The 19,327-nt window shown below is 35.5% G+C and overlaps 1 pseudogene; it reads left to right on the top strand.

The window, feature by feature from the left end:
- Nucleotides 1-6,623: 6,623 nt before the first annotated feature.
- LOC149210294 (xanthohumol 4-O-methyltransferase pseudogene) lies at nucleotides 6,624-7,113 on the top strand (annotated as a pseudogene).
- The last annotated feature ends 12,214 nt before the right edge of the window (nucleotides 7,114-19,327 follow it).

Raw genomic sequence — 19,327 nt, forward strand, 5'->3', positions numbered from 1 at the left:
AGGACAACTGTTGAGATTTGATCTGAATTTGACTTGTTTGAGATTTCATGATCTTTCTACTTCTCTGACAAAATCACAAATACCGAAAGAAAGTTGTAAAATAAAATAAATAAATAAAAATAAAATAAACGCGTTTTGCATCTACAAAAAGGCTTGAATAGTAATCCTACATGTAAACAAATCACATATACAAGCCAGTTAAAATGAGATTGAATACTATACGTGAGACACAAAAATAAACAAAGAGGCGTGAAAACATCTTTCATAAATGAAAGAGATCCCCAAAGAAATTAAAGGTAGAAAGATCATGAAATCACAAATAAGTCAGATTTCATGGCATGAATGTAAAGATAAAAGCCGATAACAAGAACCAACGTTTCAAGTCGCGTGCGTCACCTGAGACAAAAAGTTACACACGATTCACAAAGATATGGCTTCTAAAACCATGAAATATGGAACATCACGCCATTTTGTATGGAAATGTAAAAAATTAAATCTCTTGCTAACAATAAAAAAAATCTCAATCCATTTATGTTCCCAAATCATTTAATGAAAAACTAAAAGTAGACTTAAAAGGACTAATAGAATCAAGGAATGTGAAATAACCTAAAATAGGATAGAATTTTCATGAAAAGAATTCGAAAGAAATATAAGGAAGGGAAATAATCAAATGTAAAGTCTATCCTCAAGCTAAATTTACTAACACGGCGACCAAGATCAAATTAATAAAAGAATAGCAGACTTTCGAGGAATAATTGAACCTAGGAACTCCGTACGCTCTACATTAACCCTAATACATATATAAGCCACGATTTAAAAAAAAAATGGTTGTTGTAGCTCAAATGAAGTTTCCTTCTGGATGACTGTATAAATTCTATACCTGGAAGGTGTTGGAAGAATACCGATGTGTGAGAATTAGAGGGAAGAAAACCCTATTAAGCCATGAATCTGATCTGACAACCCCTTGTTACCAAATTCTTTTGGCAGTTTTTCCAACAACAGTGAGTCTGCACCTCGCTATCCAATGCCATGGACCACAATCTGTTCTAGTTGCTTCAACTTTTCTATGGACTTCAAAATATTTGAGAGTGGGGCAAAACCTGTAACTCTAGCAACTACCAAGGTAGCTACAATATGTTCATGGTTGTAATAAAAATTGACAAGTTGAACGATTGCACAAATCAAGATTCATTGGAGAGTTAAAGTAGCGATATCTAACAGTGGAAGAACTTTCAATTGTCTAACATTGGATCTGATCGTGCAAAGAGGTGTAGAGTGGAAACTAGGGGAGTTCATCCAAGAGGAATGCCTTACAGCGTAATAACTCTTGGTAAGTATATTTATTTACATCTTATACATATCCATTTTATTCAAAGACTTATTTAAAGTATGGTGAGAAGTAATTGATTGTAAATATGTTATTTACCTAAGTATCAGTTATTTTCAAAAGATTTGGGTGGTTTTCTTGTAAATATTTACAATAAAAATTCACTGCACAAATATTTGAAAATCATGGCATGAATATTGAAGTTGTATCCAAAAATTATTACAAAAAATGTGAGAGAGTAATCCACATAGCATTGTATTATGAGAAGGCTACAATAAAACCTTGAAGTTATGTCCAATCAAAAGTCTAAAAAAATATTTTTTTAATAATATTGGAAAATAAATACTTACATATCAAATTCAAACATTATAAGTTGCATTGGTCAATGCTAAACTAATAGTGATCAATAGGAAAATCTATTGATAAAGTCGTGTCGTTGAAAGGGCTAGTCAGAAAAATGTAGTAGCATTTCTAAGTCATGAAGTCTAATAGCCTTTGTAAGTCGAATAAACAAGTGTTGTAGGGCAAGTGAGTTCCTACCACTCAAGTTAAAAAAATATAATCTACAGTCGCTAATGTTAGCTAAATCAATAGCGGTTAATAGGAAAATGAAATCTTACAATATTGCTTTGGGAGGAACTAATAAATTGAGATGTGAAGGGAACTAATATTATCATTTACATCATTTTACATGATTTCCTATATATTTATTCATAACATTGCTTTCCTTCTCAAAAAGCTTTGTCCTCAAAGCTTGTTAATGAAAAAGGTTTTATCTCTTTTTCGGCTTCGAATGTCTTTCTGTCTCGGAAAAATCTTCTTCGCCGATACAAGCTGATATGATCTTCTAAGTGACAAACAAAATTATCGCACTGAGAAGGGATCAAACCATCCTAGATTAATCTTCTGTGGAATATTTTGATCACTAGAATTTTGTAATGACTTGTCATCATAGGACTGGATTGAGGCTACATCACTCTTCTCTAGAATATTAGTTTGTTGATTCTGTTCTGAATGGTGTCGATACGTAGCATGGTTGAGTTGTCTACTCTCATGATTCGAATGCCGATAGGGAACATTTTTGGTTTTATTTTCCCTTATTAAGTGTGAGATTTTTTTATATTTACTTTAGGTGACGAGGTTACAGAATCTTCACTTGGGGTGTTTATCATCTGAACTGCAACATCTAAGTGTGTCTTTTCTTCAATTGACTTGTCTTCTTGCATTGTCGTATTCATTGGATCGGTATTTGTTCCTTTACCTTCAACTTGGACTGTTACGATTGGGGATTTCGATACTTCTTCTTGAGTGAATTGTTCCAACTTGTCTTTTAATGCTTTCTTATCATCCTTAAGTTTCTTAATTTGAGTGAGTAGACTTTGATTATGGTTTCTCAGACGTAAAAGTTCTTTGATTTCTGATTTTTCAACTTTATTTTCAGTGTTTTGAAATTTAACCTTTTCATTTTTTAGATCTCTGATTTGTTCTAATAAATTTTTATTAAGGTTCTTTGAATGCAAAGTTTCCTCTTCTTGTTCCGATAAGTGCTTCTTGCGTTTTTCTTTGTCACCTTAGTTCTCTTCACTTATGCTAGTAATTTTTCGACGTGGTCCTTGAGACGAGAAATTTCTTCACCTTTTTCCATTATTTCTTTGTAATGCATATCCACAAGATTTTTATGTTCACATTCTAACACTTTCTTGTTTGGCTGAATTTTGGCTATTTTTCACTCTCTTGATCTTTTAGCTGCACTTTCTCGGTACACTGGATTACATCATTCTGTGGGAGTGATGCTGGAAGTTCAACTTGGAATAGGGATTCTTCTTTTTCTCCTCAGCATGTTGTTGCTCAAGTATTGTGATTAATTCTTCTATATTTCTTGTGAATGATTGTTTTTGTTTATTACTTAAAGATTCCATATTTTTTTCACTTATTTTATCCCTTTTTTATTGATTATTATTATTATTTTTCTTTTTTATAATATATATATTAATTAATTTAATTATATATTGAATTATTTTATAACATAAGGTCTCTTCTTTTTTTTGGTCAAAGATTACTATATCTCGATTTACTTCTCCTTATGAATATAGAGTTAACCTATTTATAACTTTTGCTTGTGTTGCAAATTCGTATCCTTTTTTAAAACTTAATTTTCTTTAATATTGATTAAAATTCAATAATTTATAAATTTGATACTTCGTTCTATAAATTTTTAAAGTTCACTTTAATAATTTTCGCTATAAAATGCCCCCTTATAAATTTAGATAACCCTTTTTAAAATCACCTTTTATATCTCTTAAAATTCCCTTAAAATACATTTAAAAATCACCTTTATGGGTTATGCCAACCTTTTCACTCACACTCAATATAATACCCTTATTATATTTAGGCCGATAGGCCTTCCTATGCATCAACAATCGTCAACACTTTTACTTTGCTCCGTTGGATCAGGTGACACACTTTCAACCGTTGATTTGAAGTGTCACTGCTTTTTCTAAATATTAGTTGAGTTGCCTTACTGCTTTTTCCCATTCACTCTTGAAGATATTTTTACTGCTTTTTCCCTTCCAGTTGTTCTTGCTGTTCTTCTTCCCTGGCTTTTCCCTTTTCTTTTGCATTGGCTTGCCTTGTTTCTTGTTCAAGTTTATTTTCTGCTCACAGTTGTCGACATCTACAGACTCTGAAATTATGAAAGTCCCAGGGATGCTTTAGCAATGCTTCTGACCACCATTCTAAAACAGCAGATGAGATCTTTAGCTTTGATGAACAGAGTCCACGACAGGAATCGGCTGTGGATGTTGGCCTTGACATGATAGATGTGTGTTCCATCAGATCCATGTCTGCTGGTGTTGGGGAGTTGATTGTTACACCCACCATATCGTCTCAGAGTGCCCAGCAAAATCAACCGTTTGAGGATGAGAGGACGAAGAAAAGGCACAACCATAAGATTCCTAGAAGAGGTTGTATGCACAACTGTCTTCAGCATTTTATTATGTATGTTTGTGAATGCCTTACACACAAAAGACCGCAGAGGAATGGTTGAAACGCAACTAGGTACAACATACTAGGTATGCTAATAAATTTCCGCTTACACCTGCTGATTCAATTATATTAATAGTGGTCTTTTTTCATTTTAATAACATGATGTTCCTATCCCCTGATAACCTCCGTGATTGATTGTCTGAGGTTTTTACAGGAAAATAAAACAGGCAAGAAGATGAAACGGTGGATGGTAATGGGAGCTTGGCAGCGTGAGAGTGGCCAATGCATGGCATGACTCAAATTTTCAATGAGGCCCCTTAGTTTAAGATAGAAAAACATTAAACATATATCAGGAAAGAAATGTATGACCTTGACTTTGTTTGAAGTGCGAGAAACTAGATGCTTAAAATAACTCAAGAAAGATGTTCATAACTTGATCTTCACTGTGGGAAAAACGTGCCAAAATTTTGATCATATAGAAGTTTTTAAATATTTTTGTGTATCACTATGCGCTAGTGTGTTGGTGTTGAATGATAGGTCGTGCAAGTTATATGGTATTCAAACTACTCAAAAAGAAAAAGAAATAGAAAATGTCTTATTCTTTTCTCTTGTTATTTTAAAAAACTTGTAATAATTTAATTCAAGTTTTTTCATTTTACGCTATAAACTTTTTGCATATATTTTTTTAGAACTTGGGATAATCAAACTTTTTTAAGATGGCAGAATTAGAAAAATAGTTTATAATTCTAGAAATGAGGTATATTGGTTTGGAATTTTTATGGTTTTTTGAATACTGAGATAGATACAATGCTTTGAGAGTCTATTTGGACAATTACATCATATAGACTAGTACACCACTAAAATTTGCAATTCTAAAAACTATTTTTAAAATATTAAAAAAATTTACTAAAAAAATAATTAGCTAAAAATAGTGAAATTACTTTTATATATATATATATATATATATATATATATATGACATTGCTCGTATTAAAATGATTATTGCTCGTATTAAAATGATTATTGGTTATTAATACATTTTTAAATAAATATCAATATTATTTTATTCTACTTAGTGAAATACTTTATTTATAGTCCATGTTATTATTATTATTAAATGTTTCATATCAATGTTATATTAAGATTGAATCAATTAGGCTAAATAACTAGGTGAAAATGGGATTACTCCATTTGGATTACTCTAAAATTGTTTACCATATATTTTGGGTGTTTCATGAAATCTGGTGTACATGGTGTATGTTTAACCTTGGATGGTTTGAAATGAATTAACACCTAGAAAATATGGATAGAAGCAAGTATGCTTTTGGTTTTCAATATCTATGAGTTTTACTAATAAATTTGTACAAGGAAAAGTAACGTGGTAGATAATGGCTATGCATGGAACCCAGTTTTTTCAACAGTTTCAATCCATTATTTCTTTATTACGGTGAAGCCGTGGAAAAATCGCAAGGGCTTTAACCGTAGAGATAGTGCTTTTATTTTATTTGGCAGTTTATGCTGGATGGTTTTGCCCTGCCTATTAATTTTGCAACAGGGGAAGAGAAGAGTTCACCATGGAGGGATAATATAAGATGAGAAGCTTCGATTTCTGAATCTATTTTCTTTTCTCTCACTTGTTTCTTATTTCTTTATTTGTCAAAATCTGCCGCAGATGCGGATTTTGTCTCTCAAATCTTTCTAACACGTTATTTGAATGGCCTGCCATGAATCTAGACAACTGAAAAAACACGCAAGACAATAATACCCGTGCAAAAGGATGTTCGTACACCACTTTGTGGCATTCATTTTATTAGGTAAGGTGAGTAGCGATTCTTCTTTTCTCAAAGAGAGAAATCATTCGGTCATTTTCGGTTCACTCTCTGCAAATTCTATCAACTTGATCATTTCTTGTTTAATTACTTGTCATTTTGCTCAATACCATTAGTTGAATGTCCAGAACCTATATTTATGAATATGACCCATGCAAATAGGTAGATGAGAATGCCCAAGTAAACAGTTAAGCTGGTAGAAGATGAAGGTTAACATTAATTGATTAATTTGTTCAGTATTGCCCTCTATATATGCACCATGGCATTTTTAACTTATTTTGTTGCAGGGAGCCGTGGCTGTTTTGCCATATTCTTGATATAGCAGGGAAGGTTAAACCATTTTTGTTTATTATTTCGACCTCCCTCATGTCATGGCCACTGCTCCCCATCTCCCAGGTTACTAACAACACCTTTGCTTCATCAATGGTATATACGCATAACAATCTTATACATATAAATGTACGTAAATAGGTGTGGAGCACATGAGCGGAGACATGTTTGAAACCGTGCCCTCTGCGGACACCATATTCATGAAGGTAAGTCTTGAACTTGCTGAGCTGTCATGTAATTCAATTAGAATGAGCTGAGAGCGAGTTTTGACTATACAATTTGTTTGTGTGATTTCATCAGTGGATCATGCATGACTGGGGCGATGAGGACTATATCAAAATATTGAAGAGTTGCAGGAAGGCGATCCCAGAGATGACGGGGAAGCTCATTATTGTTGACGTAGTGGCGCCGGACTCTAATCACAGAGGCGGTGATAATAATAATGGTGGCCAGAAAGAGAAGCCGGTTCTGGATCCTAATTTAGTTCTACTATTTGATCTGGTAATGGTGGCGCACTGCTCTGGTGGGAAGGAAGGAACAAAGAAAGAATGGAAGAAGATTTTATTAGAAGGTGGATTCGGTCGTTATAAAATAATCACCATTCCTGATTTCCAGTCTGTGATTGAAGTGTTTCCTTCTTGATTATCTGCTCTTTATGGGTTCATTTTTAGTATTTACATTGTTAAAATGCAATCAAATTATTGTATTTACAAAATAAACGAAGATTTATCTAGGCCTTATGGAGACATGAAACATCCATAGCTAGTGATTTTCTTTAGTCTTACCTTGCACTCCCGAGAAGACAATACATTAATGGGTCACGGGACACTACTCATCTCCTTCGGAGACATGGAGGATCTGTAGACAATGTTGTCCTTTCCTCTTACCCCTCTCTGAGTGATCCAGTCCAAAAAAAACAAGGTTTTCCACAAACCAATTAACTCTTCTAGAAAAATTCAACAATTCCAATTTAATAATCCTATCGGCCTCTCTTTGTACCTTTTGGGACAATTGCTAGTATATATAACCTCACAGTAATCAACTTTTTGTTGAGTTAATTAAATACTTTCTTTTATGAAGGGTCGTGCCAAGTCATAGGAACATTTGCAACGTATCTTCCCAACTAATCCGTGATAAAAGTGAACGATGGATATTATTTGTCCCAATACGTATCAACCGATGACACTTGTTGTGATGACAACAAGAAAAAGCTCAGACATGGTTCAAGTTGGATTGCGGCCGACCAGGAACTGGGGTTACAGCAACAAAAGCAACGCGGTGGTAAACAAGGGAACGAAAGAAACAGTAACAATGAGTTAGGGAATGACGATATTGGAAACATAGATTGTCGGGGCGAAGGATAAAATGCCGAATTGTGGAGGTTGACCAGCCGCTGGACTACAACGATGGGGTTCACCGTCTGACAGCAATGGCGACTGCTGAGAGCAGGTGAAGCAAGTTGTTCATTGCTGCGAACGTAAGGCTACGGTGACAGAAGGTAAGTGGTTTTTATTTTTTATTTTTATTAGTTTCCTGCAGTTTGTCGCTGAAATTGATGGTGTCTACTTGTTGAGCGACGTTCACTGTAAGTAATGGTCAACGGTATGATTTGATAGTGGCTTGAGCTTGTGTGCATAAATATGTATATTTATATATATTTGATTTTTTTTTTTGTTTTTTTTTTTTAAATTCTTCTTTTTTATTTTTTTTTTCTCAATAATTTTTTTTTATATATGAATTCGTATATATATTTTTTCAATTTTTTTTTTCAAATAAAATAATTTTTTTCCTATTTTTTTTTAATATATATTTTTTATTTTTATATAATATTTTTTTTGTTAAGCAAATGGCCAAAGACCTGAAGAATGGAGAATCTCCCAATGTGTAGCGAAACGCTTCAATTATGACAACAACAAGATTGATGACGATTGATGGCCAAGGGACGGTGAGTAGAGAACGAGCTTTGTGTAGCAATGAAGCGGCAAAAGAATCGACTGCTCTGATACCAAATGAAGCGAACAAAGTTTCTTCTTCAGATTAATTACTCCAGAAGACTTGGAATATAAAGATATCCATGAGGATACAAATATTATATATTAAATGTGTGAATAAGAATGATTATACAATGAGAGTGAGAGGCTTGCTTATATACAAAGCAGGTGTCTCTTCATGGAGAGTCATGTCTCATTTAGATATGACTCTTCAACCTAATTACTAATTAAATAATAATTATTTATGGTTATTATCATTTACATTATTTCCTATATATTTATTCATAACACAATAAGTTAGAGTAGTGGTAAGTGATGCAATGGTTGTAGATGTTGAGGGAAACAACAAAGAGTAGATAACAACAGTAGTAGAGGTAACAATGAAAAGAGGCAGTGCAACAGTAGCACCAAAAGGTATGCCATCAGATAAAGGTAGCAAAGGTAGATGTGACAGTGGTAGCAGTAACATCAGTGAGCAGTAGTGGAAACATCATTATATGTGTAGTAGTAACATCAATGAGTAGCAGTGGCATCATCATTATATGTGAAACAGTAACATCAGTGAGCAGTAGTGGCAGCGACAGTAGCATCAGTGGGCAACAAAGGTGACAATGGTTGTAGCTGTAAGTAGCGGTAGTAGTGATTGTACTTGGGACATTATCCCTGGTATGAGAGCCCAACCTTCAGGGAGCATTTTCTTCCTTCCATATTGCTAGAAAACTCTTGGGAGTATTTCACTTCCTTCCAGGTCCTCCTGGTAAAGTATTGTATGTACATTGTACACTACATAATACAACACTTGTTAAAGCTAAATCCCTTGTGTACTACTCTTCATGTGATATATTTTATGGTTTTATAATGATGCTCTGAATTGTCTTTAAGAATTTGTGAAAAATAATAAGAAATATTGATTCACCCCCCTCTCAGTATTTCCAACAATTGGTATCATAGCAGGTCCTTTCGTAGAAGCCTAACAACTTGAAGGCAGATCCATAACATACATTATTTTTGACAAGATGGCTAATGATTTTGAAGAAGATGTCAAAACACTCAAAGAGAAGATTCAAATTCTAACATGTGACTGGGAGAGGTCTAAATACATGTATGATATACTTCACAATGAGCATGAAAATCTGAAGGATGAAAAGAAGAAGATTGATGATAGTGAGAATTTTACTTATGTTGACAATATCCGACTTATAACTCAAATCAATGAGATGAAATCGTCTGGAAAGGATAAGGAACTTGATGAAGCCAAGAAGGAAGTTGAGGGTCTCAAAGGCAAACTACTAGAGGAAAACGATAAGGAAAGAACCTTGACAAACCAGCTCAAGGAAAAGGAAAAAGAAAAGTCAAACAAATGGAACAAGAAGAATAAAGAAAAGCAGATCACCTCCTTGAAGAGGGAACTTGAAGAAGCCAAAAGGGTCGAGGATGTATTAAAAGCTCAGATAAAGAAGAAAGAAGAAGACTGCATAAACCATGAGAAAGAAATCGTTGCCTTGAGAGCTGAAGTAAAAAAATTGAAACAAAAACTTCATAGGTATTGGAAAACATTATCAACTACCCAAGATCTCAATTCATCAAGACAGGTCTTGGATATATTGGTGAGACCTCATGTTCTAATGATGAAGAGAAACCATAAGTCAAAGAATATGAAGAACAACCACAAGAAGAGAACCCTCATCCGAATGATGAAGAACAACCACATGAAGCGAAGCCTCATCCAAATAACGAAGAACAACCACAAGAAGAGAATAAGTCTTGTGTAAGGAAGTCATATCCCAGAAATGAAGAACAACCACTTGTCAAGAAGTCATATCCCAAGAATGAAGAGAAGCCCAAAGTCAAGGTCCTATACAAATCAATCAACAAAGAGAGCTAGAAGACAAATGATTCAAATCAAGATGATGCATTCATGACACCAACTCAAGATAAAGCATTTAGGTATGGAGATCAATAAAAACATTTTTAGGGACGAGACAACGTCAACAAATCTTCACCCCATACACCTAGGTATGCAGAGACATTTCATGGTTATTGTTACACATGTTCTAACTATGGACATAGAGCTTGATATTTCAAGGGACATAGCAGGAGCATTGACAAAGGGTTTTATCATAGACCTTGGAGAAAATTTTCTGGAAGACGAGACATAATCCTAGACACCTATAATAATGGAAACTACAACTTTTGTACTCCATTATTGAGATCAAATGTAGAGTGTTATTTGTGCCATAATCTTGGCCATTTTACACAAGATTGCAAAAGTGGATTGAAGCAGACCCTGCTGATGCAGGAAGGAAGGAATATTGAATGTTATCTGATGCAGGAAGGAATGAATATTGAATGTTATCTATGTCACAACATTGGCCATTTTGCACGAGATTGTAGAAGCGGTTTGACATGGATCCCCTAGAATCATGAAGGTAGATCATTCACTAGGCAGGAAGACAAGACCGCCAGGGTCTAGCAAAGAAAGTAGGTATTCCCATGATCTATCACATGATTGATGGATGCACAAAGATAGGGGGAGTTTGTAGAATCATATTGTTCAAAGGGAACATCAGTACACGATTTGATGCAGTAAGAAATCATGTTGACGGGGGTAGTTTATGTAGAGGTATGCAACACAAGTTTACAGGCAACTAACATGGATAGAATAGCAACACAGATATGTCAAACTTATAACACGTTTAGGGGGAGAAGAACAGTTAAAATATTACAGGTCCACATGATCAAGCACATTATCAAGGGGATCTTGCAGAGATGATGCAGAGAGCATGTTATCAGGAGGAGCCATAGTATTTGATGTGTTAGTCACCCTTTGCCATTGATTTAAAAGGGGGAGAGAAACTTGGAGGAGTCTAGGGAGAGAGAGAGATGCAAGATGCAACATACCTTGTATGCTTGGTGTGTTGACATCAATGAAAAATGGGGAGATTGTTGAACATGTTGTCATTGATGTCAAAGCGGGAGTAGTTGTAAGATGATTGAGAAGGTGTGCAACAAGTCATTGATGTTAAAGCAGGATTAGGTGCATGTATCAGATAGATAAGAGGTTGCAAGAACAAAAGCCTAGCCCTAGGGTTTCAACTCCTTGGATAATGAAGATACCATGTCTTTGTTGACGTTTTTGGAGTAGCAGATTAATATTCTTACCTCAGAAATCCTTACCAGCATATTCTACTCATCAAACTGATTCCATTGGTATGTGGAGCATCTCGTGGGCCTTCCCGGTTTGTAATATATACTTCGTCAAACTTTGTATTCCAACTTCTAGACCAAAACCCCAAAGGGGTGCTAAGGTGGCACCATATGGTTGAATAATAATGTTGAACCCATTAATAATGATGTGGCATTGAAATACAAGGTGGAAATATCTCAGAATTACACAAAGCTTTAGCTCACAAGTTATTCAGCTCTCAGTACAATCCCTCACTGCTGCTCATAGACATAATGAACAACACATATGCTTCCTCATCTGTCCTCCAAGCCTCCTATTTCCTTGCGCTGTTTCTCCAGGGTGATCCTACTATTACCAAGTGTAACACTGATCTCACACCCTGTAAAACTGTGCAATCCTCAAGGAACCTCATTCCTTCTGCATGGATGAGTTTCCTTTATAGGAAAATTCCTCCAACTGATAGTTCAATGTCCCTGTCTTTAATCTCAACTGGGTCTTTGTCTGAACGAACATGCATGAGTTATTTATGAGAGAATATTCAGTGATCTGGAGAACACTAGTTGCATGCATGCATGCATTAACTAACTGAACTCACAATTAGTTCCACAAACTGTTTGGAACTAATTTAACTGGACTTAACTCAGTTAACTGAGCTAACTAATTACAAATCAGATACAACTCATCCTTATCTCCTTAATTAAGGGATAACTTCCTCAATCAAAGCGATAACTGTTGCATGTCTTCACAAAGACTTCATGTTTGATTTTTTCCAACTAATTAACTCAAGATGAATTAATTAATTATTTTTCAAACAATTGGTGAGACTAAATTCGAATTTTAATTCTCAATTTTGATTCAAGGACAAATCAAAATTGGAATATATCCCGAAATTCTATTTATAGCAATGCTATTTTTAGCATTTCTATTTTTATCATTTCTTGTTGCTATTTTCAACACACAGTATCCAAGAAGTGAAAGAACAAGAGAAGAAGCAGAAAAAGGAGGACCCTCTAGAACTCTACTATGATTAAATACAACTTCTTCACATAAGTCTTCTTTCAAGGTTTTGGGTATCATAGGAACATGTAGAAATATGATAGAATACATGGTTTATGAAAATTGGCATCTTTAACAATATAGGAGCATTATGTAGAGATAACTCAGATAAATATATTCATGTAGGAATGATGTAGCTATATTCATGTAGGAAGGATGTAGCTATTGAATGGTCTCATTAATGCAGAAATGAATGATCATAATCAAATATTAGAAAACCACTATCATCAACAAGGAGGAGCATTTGTAGGATGAGGACAACTAAGATTCTTCGGTGGAATATTCAATATAAGGTTCATAAATTTCAGGAAAAGCAGATGTCTCAATATGAATTCCACTCATAGGGATACAAGAAAGGATGATATACAGGCAAGAAAATATGAAGCAAAACAAAGGGAGTTGAGGAAATCTCAATCTAGGAAGTTGTCAAAGGAAGCTGAGGTGATAAAAAAAAGAACTAAGATGAGGTATATATGCATCTATGTTTTCATTTTAAAAGTCATGTCATCATATGTATTAATGAGCATGGGGAATGGATCTAAAAACATGGTCGAGAATAGGGAATATCTCTTTCACTAATAATATGCTCAAAGGCATGATTCACACACCAATAAAAGTCAACATGAGAAATGTCCTCATAAGGAGTATGAGGTGGTTGAATAAAAAACATATGAAGAAGTATATGGGAAAAGAGATCAGAGATGAAAGGATGCCATGGTCACTAGGAATCAGTATCTGACAGATTTGTTGAAGACGTCTCCCAGAAGAAGGCACAAGAACTCTAACAAAGGAAGAAAAAGATAAAAGGACCCTTGACACCTAGAAAGGCCTTGGAGATATGAAAATTCAGGATACTGATTCAAGCCAACACAATGACATGATGAAAATCCATCTAGAAAGGTACCATTTAATTTAATTTTTGAGTAATATTTAGATGAAGTCACGCAGGGCTACTAGAACAAAGAATTGTAAAGTGCAAGTACAACTAAGCATTCATATGATGAATGGAAATTCCGGAAAGAAACATGATAAAAAAAAGTAGCTATATGATAAAAGTTCCAGACATGTACCAAGAAGGCCACTTTCCATGAAGAAAGGAAGGACATGACAAACCAAGAAGGAAAGCGATCAATGGCTGATGCTCTACAAGGAAGAAGCACGACAAAATTCATGACATCAAGAAAATAATTTGATCAAGCAGATAAAGGACCCACAAAGAAGAAGTTCTTGATGTAAGAAGAGTCCCTAGTTCAGAAGGAGCTCAGTCAAGTCCCTGGTTATAGGGAGCTTGGATACATTCCTTGCGGGAGGTGAGCTGTCAGTCAAGGTCTAGTAGTGGAAACAATATTAGTTACTATGATGTTATAACATATTGATTTCCAATCCAATTTCTCTTATGTGAATTCTTCAGATTGAAAATGGCCAAACACCTTGTAATGATTTATGAATACCTCCCCAGTTAAGAGGGAGTGTTGAAGAAAGTGTAACTAGGTTCGGTATTCATAGAAGTAATTTTCATCTTTGTACATGTAAAAGAAAAGAAATATTACTTTTGTAAATTATATAAATGAGTTTCTTTCTCATTGCATAGGTATAACACATATCAAAGTGCTATAGGGTAGTCAAAGAGTCAAAAGAAATATTGAAGACCCTTAAGGGCATGCTACACCATGTATATTTATGTATTAGAGTCCAAGAAATACCTCCAAGCAAAGTCACAAGCCTCCTCCATATTTCAACGTTATAAAAGGAAGAAATCCAAATTATAAAGATCAAGTCGACCTCAAGTCAGCCTAATAGGAGGGGTAGACTCCTATATAAAGGGTCATACGACATCACAAAAGAACCATCATCTCATCTCTGAAATTAGCGAAAAAGGAAGATGAGTAAAGGGTATAAGAAGGAAAAATAAAGGTGTCTCTAGTGCAATGAAGAAGGAAGGAAGAAAAACGAGTTTTATAGGGTTGTCTTAAGGCCTGTTATAGTCACACATGTGAAGGAAGGGAGGCACTCTCTGCTATCATAAAAACCCTCCTATTGCAGTCATACAAAGAGAATTGGTTGGGCCAGGAAAGAGTGCCTATTAGGCCTCTTACTCCATCAAAGAAGGAGACTACTCAAGTGAAGGAAAGAGAAGGAGTCAAGCACCATTTCATGAATAAATCCTCTCACACCTGTGAAGAATTAGGGCCACATTGCTGCCACATCATATCTACAAATATATCAGAAGAAAGAGCTCGATTGGATAAATGATAAGGTCCTCTTCCTAAGTGAGCAAGGATACAAAGGAACAAAGATAAATATCTTTTCTAAGGCAAGCTAACTATTACTTCTATTAGTTTCCGTAATAAGAACATAATGAGAGGACAAAGTGTTAGAAGAAGGAGGACAAAGTGCTACAAAAGGAAGTGATCTCGGATCAAAGGAAAAAGGCTTGACTTGTGCTTGGAGGATCTTATTGTCAAGGGTCTAGGATTTGGCATTTGTCAATTAAAGCTTCAATAAGAGAAATTTGTAGAAGGGTTTTCCTCTCTAGGAGAGAGAGGTTTTTCCCTAGATGAGAGCCAACATCTTGTGTTCTTGTGTTTTTGGTAACTATTTGATGACGTTAGAGAACATATAATAATAATAAAAAGAAGAAGATCGTGTTAATAAGAAAAGTAAAAGTACTTCACAAATTGTTATCATTGCTAGAAGAATCTCATCAAAACTCAGATGTCCTATATTCTTCAGCAAGTGACTCCTGATACCCATTCTCGTATGCAAACTCCACCAGTGGAAGATACTCTTCCCACCTCTATTGTTGATGCATCACATACATTCTCAACATTTCCTCCAATATCATGTTTACCCTCTTTATATGTCCATACATCTGTGGATGATAAGTTGTACTGAATGCCAACTCTGTACCGGAACCTGCAAATAACTCCTTCCAAAATCTAGAAGTGAACTCAGCATCCCTCATGACACAATCCTCCTTGGAACACCATACATCCTCACTACATCTATGATGAAAACCTATGCTACATCATTTGCTGAATAAGTAGAATTCACTAGAATGAAGTGCGCTACCTTTGTCAACCTGTCCACCGCAACCATGATAGAATCATGATGTCTAGATGTCCTAGGCGAACCTGTAATGAAATCCATGGAAATGACCTCCAATTTCCATCTGGAATTGGAATTGGCTATAGTAAATCACCTGGTTTCTTACACTATGCTTTTACCTATTGACCATCCAAGCATCTAGCCACAAAATTTTCCACTTCCTTCTTCAGATTTGGCCAATAATAAAACTTCTTCACCATTGTCAATGTCTTTTGGTATCCTGGGTGACCTGAATACGGTTTTGCATGAAATTATCTCAAGATAATCTTCTTGATCTCACTTTCATTCGAAACATAGATCCTACCCCTAAATATGATCAAACCATATGTTATAAGATGATAGTCCACATCCTGTTCACCTTTACCCTGTTGTAACATGTGCATAAGCTCTCTATACTTGTCATCATGTTATCTTGCATATAAAATGTGATCCTATAAGCATGTCCCATAGGAACTCATAGCTACTATATGATTCACCTGTACTCTCCTGCTAAGAGCATCTACAACCCTGATCTTCTTTCCTTTGATGTACTTTATCTCAAAGTCAAACTCACTAATTGTGGCCAACCATCTAACTTGCCTAGAATTTAGATTCGATTGGTCAAATATATACCTCAACCTACTATAATTTCTCATCAGTACAAACCTCCTGCCCAGAAGATAGTGTCTCCACATCTTGAATGCATGGATGATCGATGGCAAATCAAGATCATGTGTCGGATAGTTCTTCTCATGCTCATTCATTTTCTATGACTCATAACCCTCTACCTATCCTTCTTGCATTAAGACTCCACCAAGTCCTCTCTTGCAAGCATCCGTACAGCAACTGCTTCAACTGCTCCAAACTGGTTTCACATTCCTACGTCCATTCAAATTTCTTACCTTACCTTTGCAGTGATGTAATAGGATATGGAATCTGAGAAAAGTTCATGATGAAGCTGCTGTGATAACCTTTTAACCCCATGAATTATATTACCTCATCCACATTTCTAGGAGTTTCCCATTCCATGATAGCTCTTGTCTTTTAAAGATCCACTGCTATACCTTCCTTGGAAACAACATGTCCCAGGTAATGTACCTTTGTCTGAAAGAAGATGTATTTACTGAGCTTAGCATACAACTGATGCTCTCTTGGCAATATCAACACTGATACTAAGTGTTCGATATGCTCCTCCTCATTCTTAGAATATATCAATATACCATCAATAAACACAATGACAAACTTTTCCAAATAAGGAGGTAACACATTATCCATCAAGCACATAAAGGTAGTTGGTGCATTAGTCAAACCAAATGGAACTACAACAAACTCATAATGCCCATACTTGGTCTGGAATGCAGTATTGTAGATGTCCTCTTCTTTAATGCATACATGATGGTATCCATATCTCAAGTTAATCTTCGAGAACATTTCCGCTCCCTTCAACTGATCAAACAAGTCATCAATCATCAGAAATGGATACATGTTCTTTATGGTCACCTTGTTCAACTTTTTGTAATCAATGCATAACCTGAGAGTACCATCCTTCTTCTTCACAAACAACATCGGTGCACTTGAAGGCGATACACTTGGCCTAATGTATCCCTTGTCAAGCATTTCCTTCAACTACAACTTCAACCCTACTAACTATGGTGTGCTCATTCATTATGGTGCCTTTGATGTTGGTTCTGCCCATGGTACCAACTCAATGGAAAGGTCCACTTCTTTGTGAAGCAGAAACTCTGAAATTTTGTGCGAAATACATCCTGAAACTGTTGTAAAACTGAGTACCTACTTAATACCTCTATATCCTCATCCTCCTTATCTTTATCACTATAAATATGCAATTCAAATAACACACATCCTTTCCTACGATTTCACTTTTCCTACATAAATATCACCATTCTAATTGATGTTTCCTTCTTCTTACGCTGCAAGACCCTTTGTTCCCCATTTTCATCCAAGCACTCAATGGCCTTGTCATAACAATCCACCTTGGTCCTATGAAGATACAACCAATCCATATCCAACAACATATTGTATGATCCCAACGGAAGTACATTCAAATATGTTGATGTAGGCATACCATTCAAATTGAATGCACAAGCTATTACCCAATGATGAACTCTCTTCTTTGTACCTATAGAGAACTGCACTAACCAAGATTATGCATGCACTTCTTTTTTCAAACCAAACTTATCCACCAGGTTAGGACTAACATAACTATAATTAGATTCAGGGTTAATCAAAATAGAAACAACTTAATCACAAAGCTTACCGCCCATCTCAATAATAGATGCCTGGTGATTTTTCTGCCTGTTATCTAGCGTTGCATAGATCCGTGGAATTCTCTACCCAACATCCTCAACTAGATGTGCTTCCTGTGCAATGTAGATATGAGGCCTACCACCCTGATTCTGCGGACAATCCCTCTTAATATGCTCCTTGCCACATATCCAACACTGCATCTGTCCCTTACCATCACCTTTATTCTTTCGCCCTCCAGACTGTGACCCATTAAAATTATTGTAAGGTGCAACATTTTCTTTCTCTCCTACATTATGAGGTCTTGTTCACTTTGGTTTCCATTTAGCTTAGATTTATCTTTCCCTTTCCAACCTTGCTGAGATTTTGTCTTACGCTTTGATTTCTCATAACAATGCTTCAATTTCCCAATGACTTCTTCAAGCGACTGAGGCTCATCATACTCAATCCGATCTCTAAATTCTAATGGCAACCCACTGACAAATCTCTAAACTTTGTATTTTTCATCCTTAAGATATGGTACATACCCGAAAAAGTCTAGGAACTTGGTCATATACTCCTCATTTGTCGTTGTTCCCATCTTTAACTCATAGAATTCCTTGGTCTTACTATCATAGTAATGCTATGACAAATACTTCTTCCTGAAATGTCTCTTGAATTCATTCCAACTCAACTCTTATGACCTAATGTCTCTGATCTGCTTCACATCTTCCCACCAGATGTATGCTTTCCCTTTGAGGTTGAAGATAGCTATTTTGGCCTTCATATTCTCTTTGTAATCATGCATCTCAAAGAACTTCTTCATCCCACATATCCATGCCTCTGCATCCTCCATGCTTCTTAAAATCCCCATCAAAGGTAGGTGGCTTGGATTTCTTGAAATCATATGGAGAATACACTTGTCACTCCTCCTCTAAGGATGATAATGATGATAACCATGGTACCTGTCAGAACTAGAACTAGAGTAGAACCTGTGTCTGTCACCTCTCCTATCTGGTGTATCCAAGAACCTGCAATATTTGATTGTGTCATCTCTATCCTGTGCCCACCATGAGATCTATTTCCATATGCCCCATTAGTCCTATCCTCCTTCACACAGATGATCCAAAGTGGTCTCTGTCTCTGCAAGTATGATAAATTCTAAAGGATATCTGCATTAACATTTGCTTGTTTCTCTTGTACCTGAATGATCTTGTCATTATCTACTTTGCAACTCCGTATTTTTTCCTTCAAACTTCTCAATGTGTTTGTTATGTCAGAAGAGTGTCCA

Source organism: Pinus tabuliformis, chromosome 1_2, assembly GCF_031772625.1.
Source record: "Pinus tabuliformis cultivar Carrire ecotype Pingquan chromosome 1_2, CPIR1, whole genome shotgun sequence".
Lineage (NCBI taxonomy): Eukaryota > Viridiplantae > Streptophyta > Pinopsida > Pinales > Pinaceae > Pinus > Pinus tabuliformis.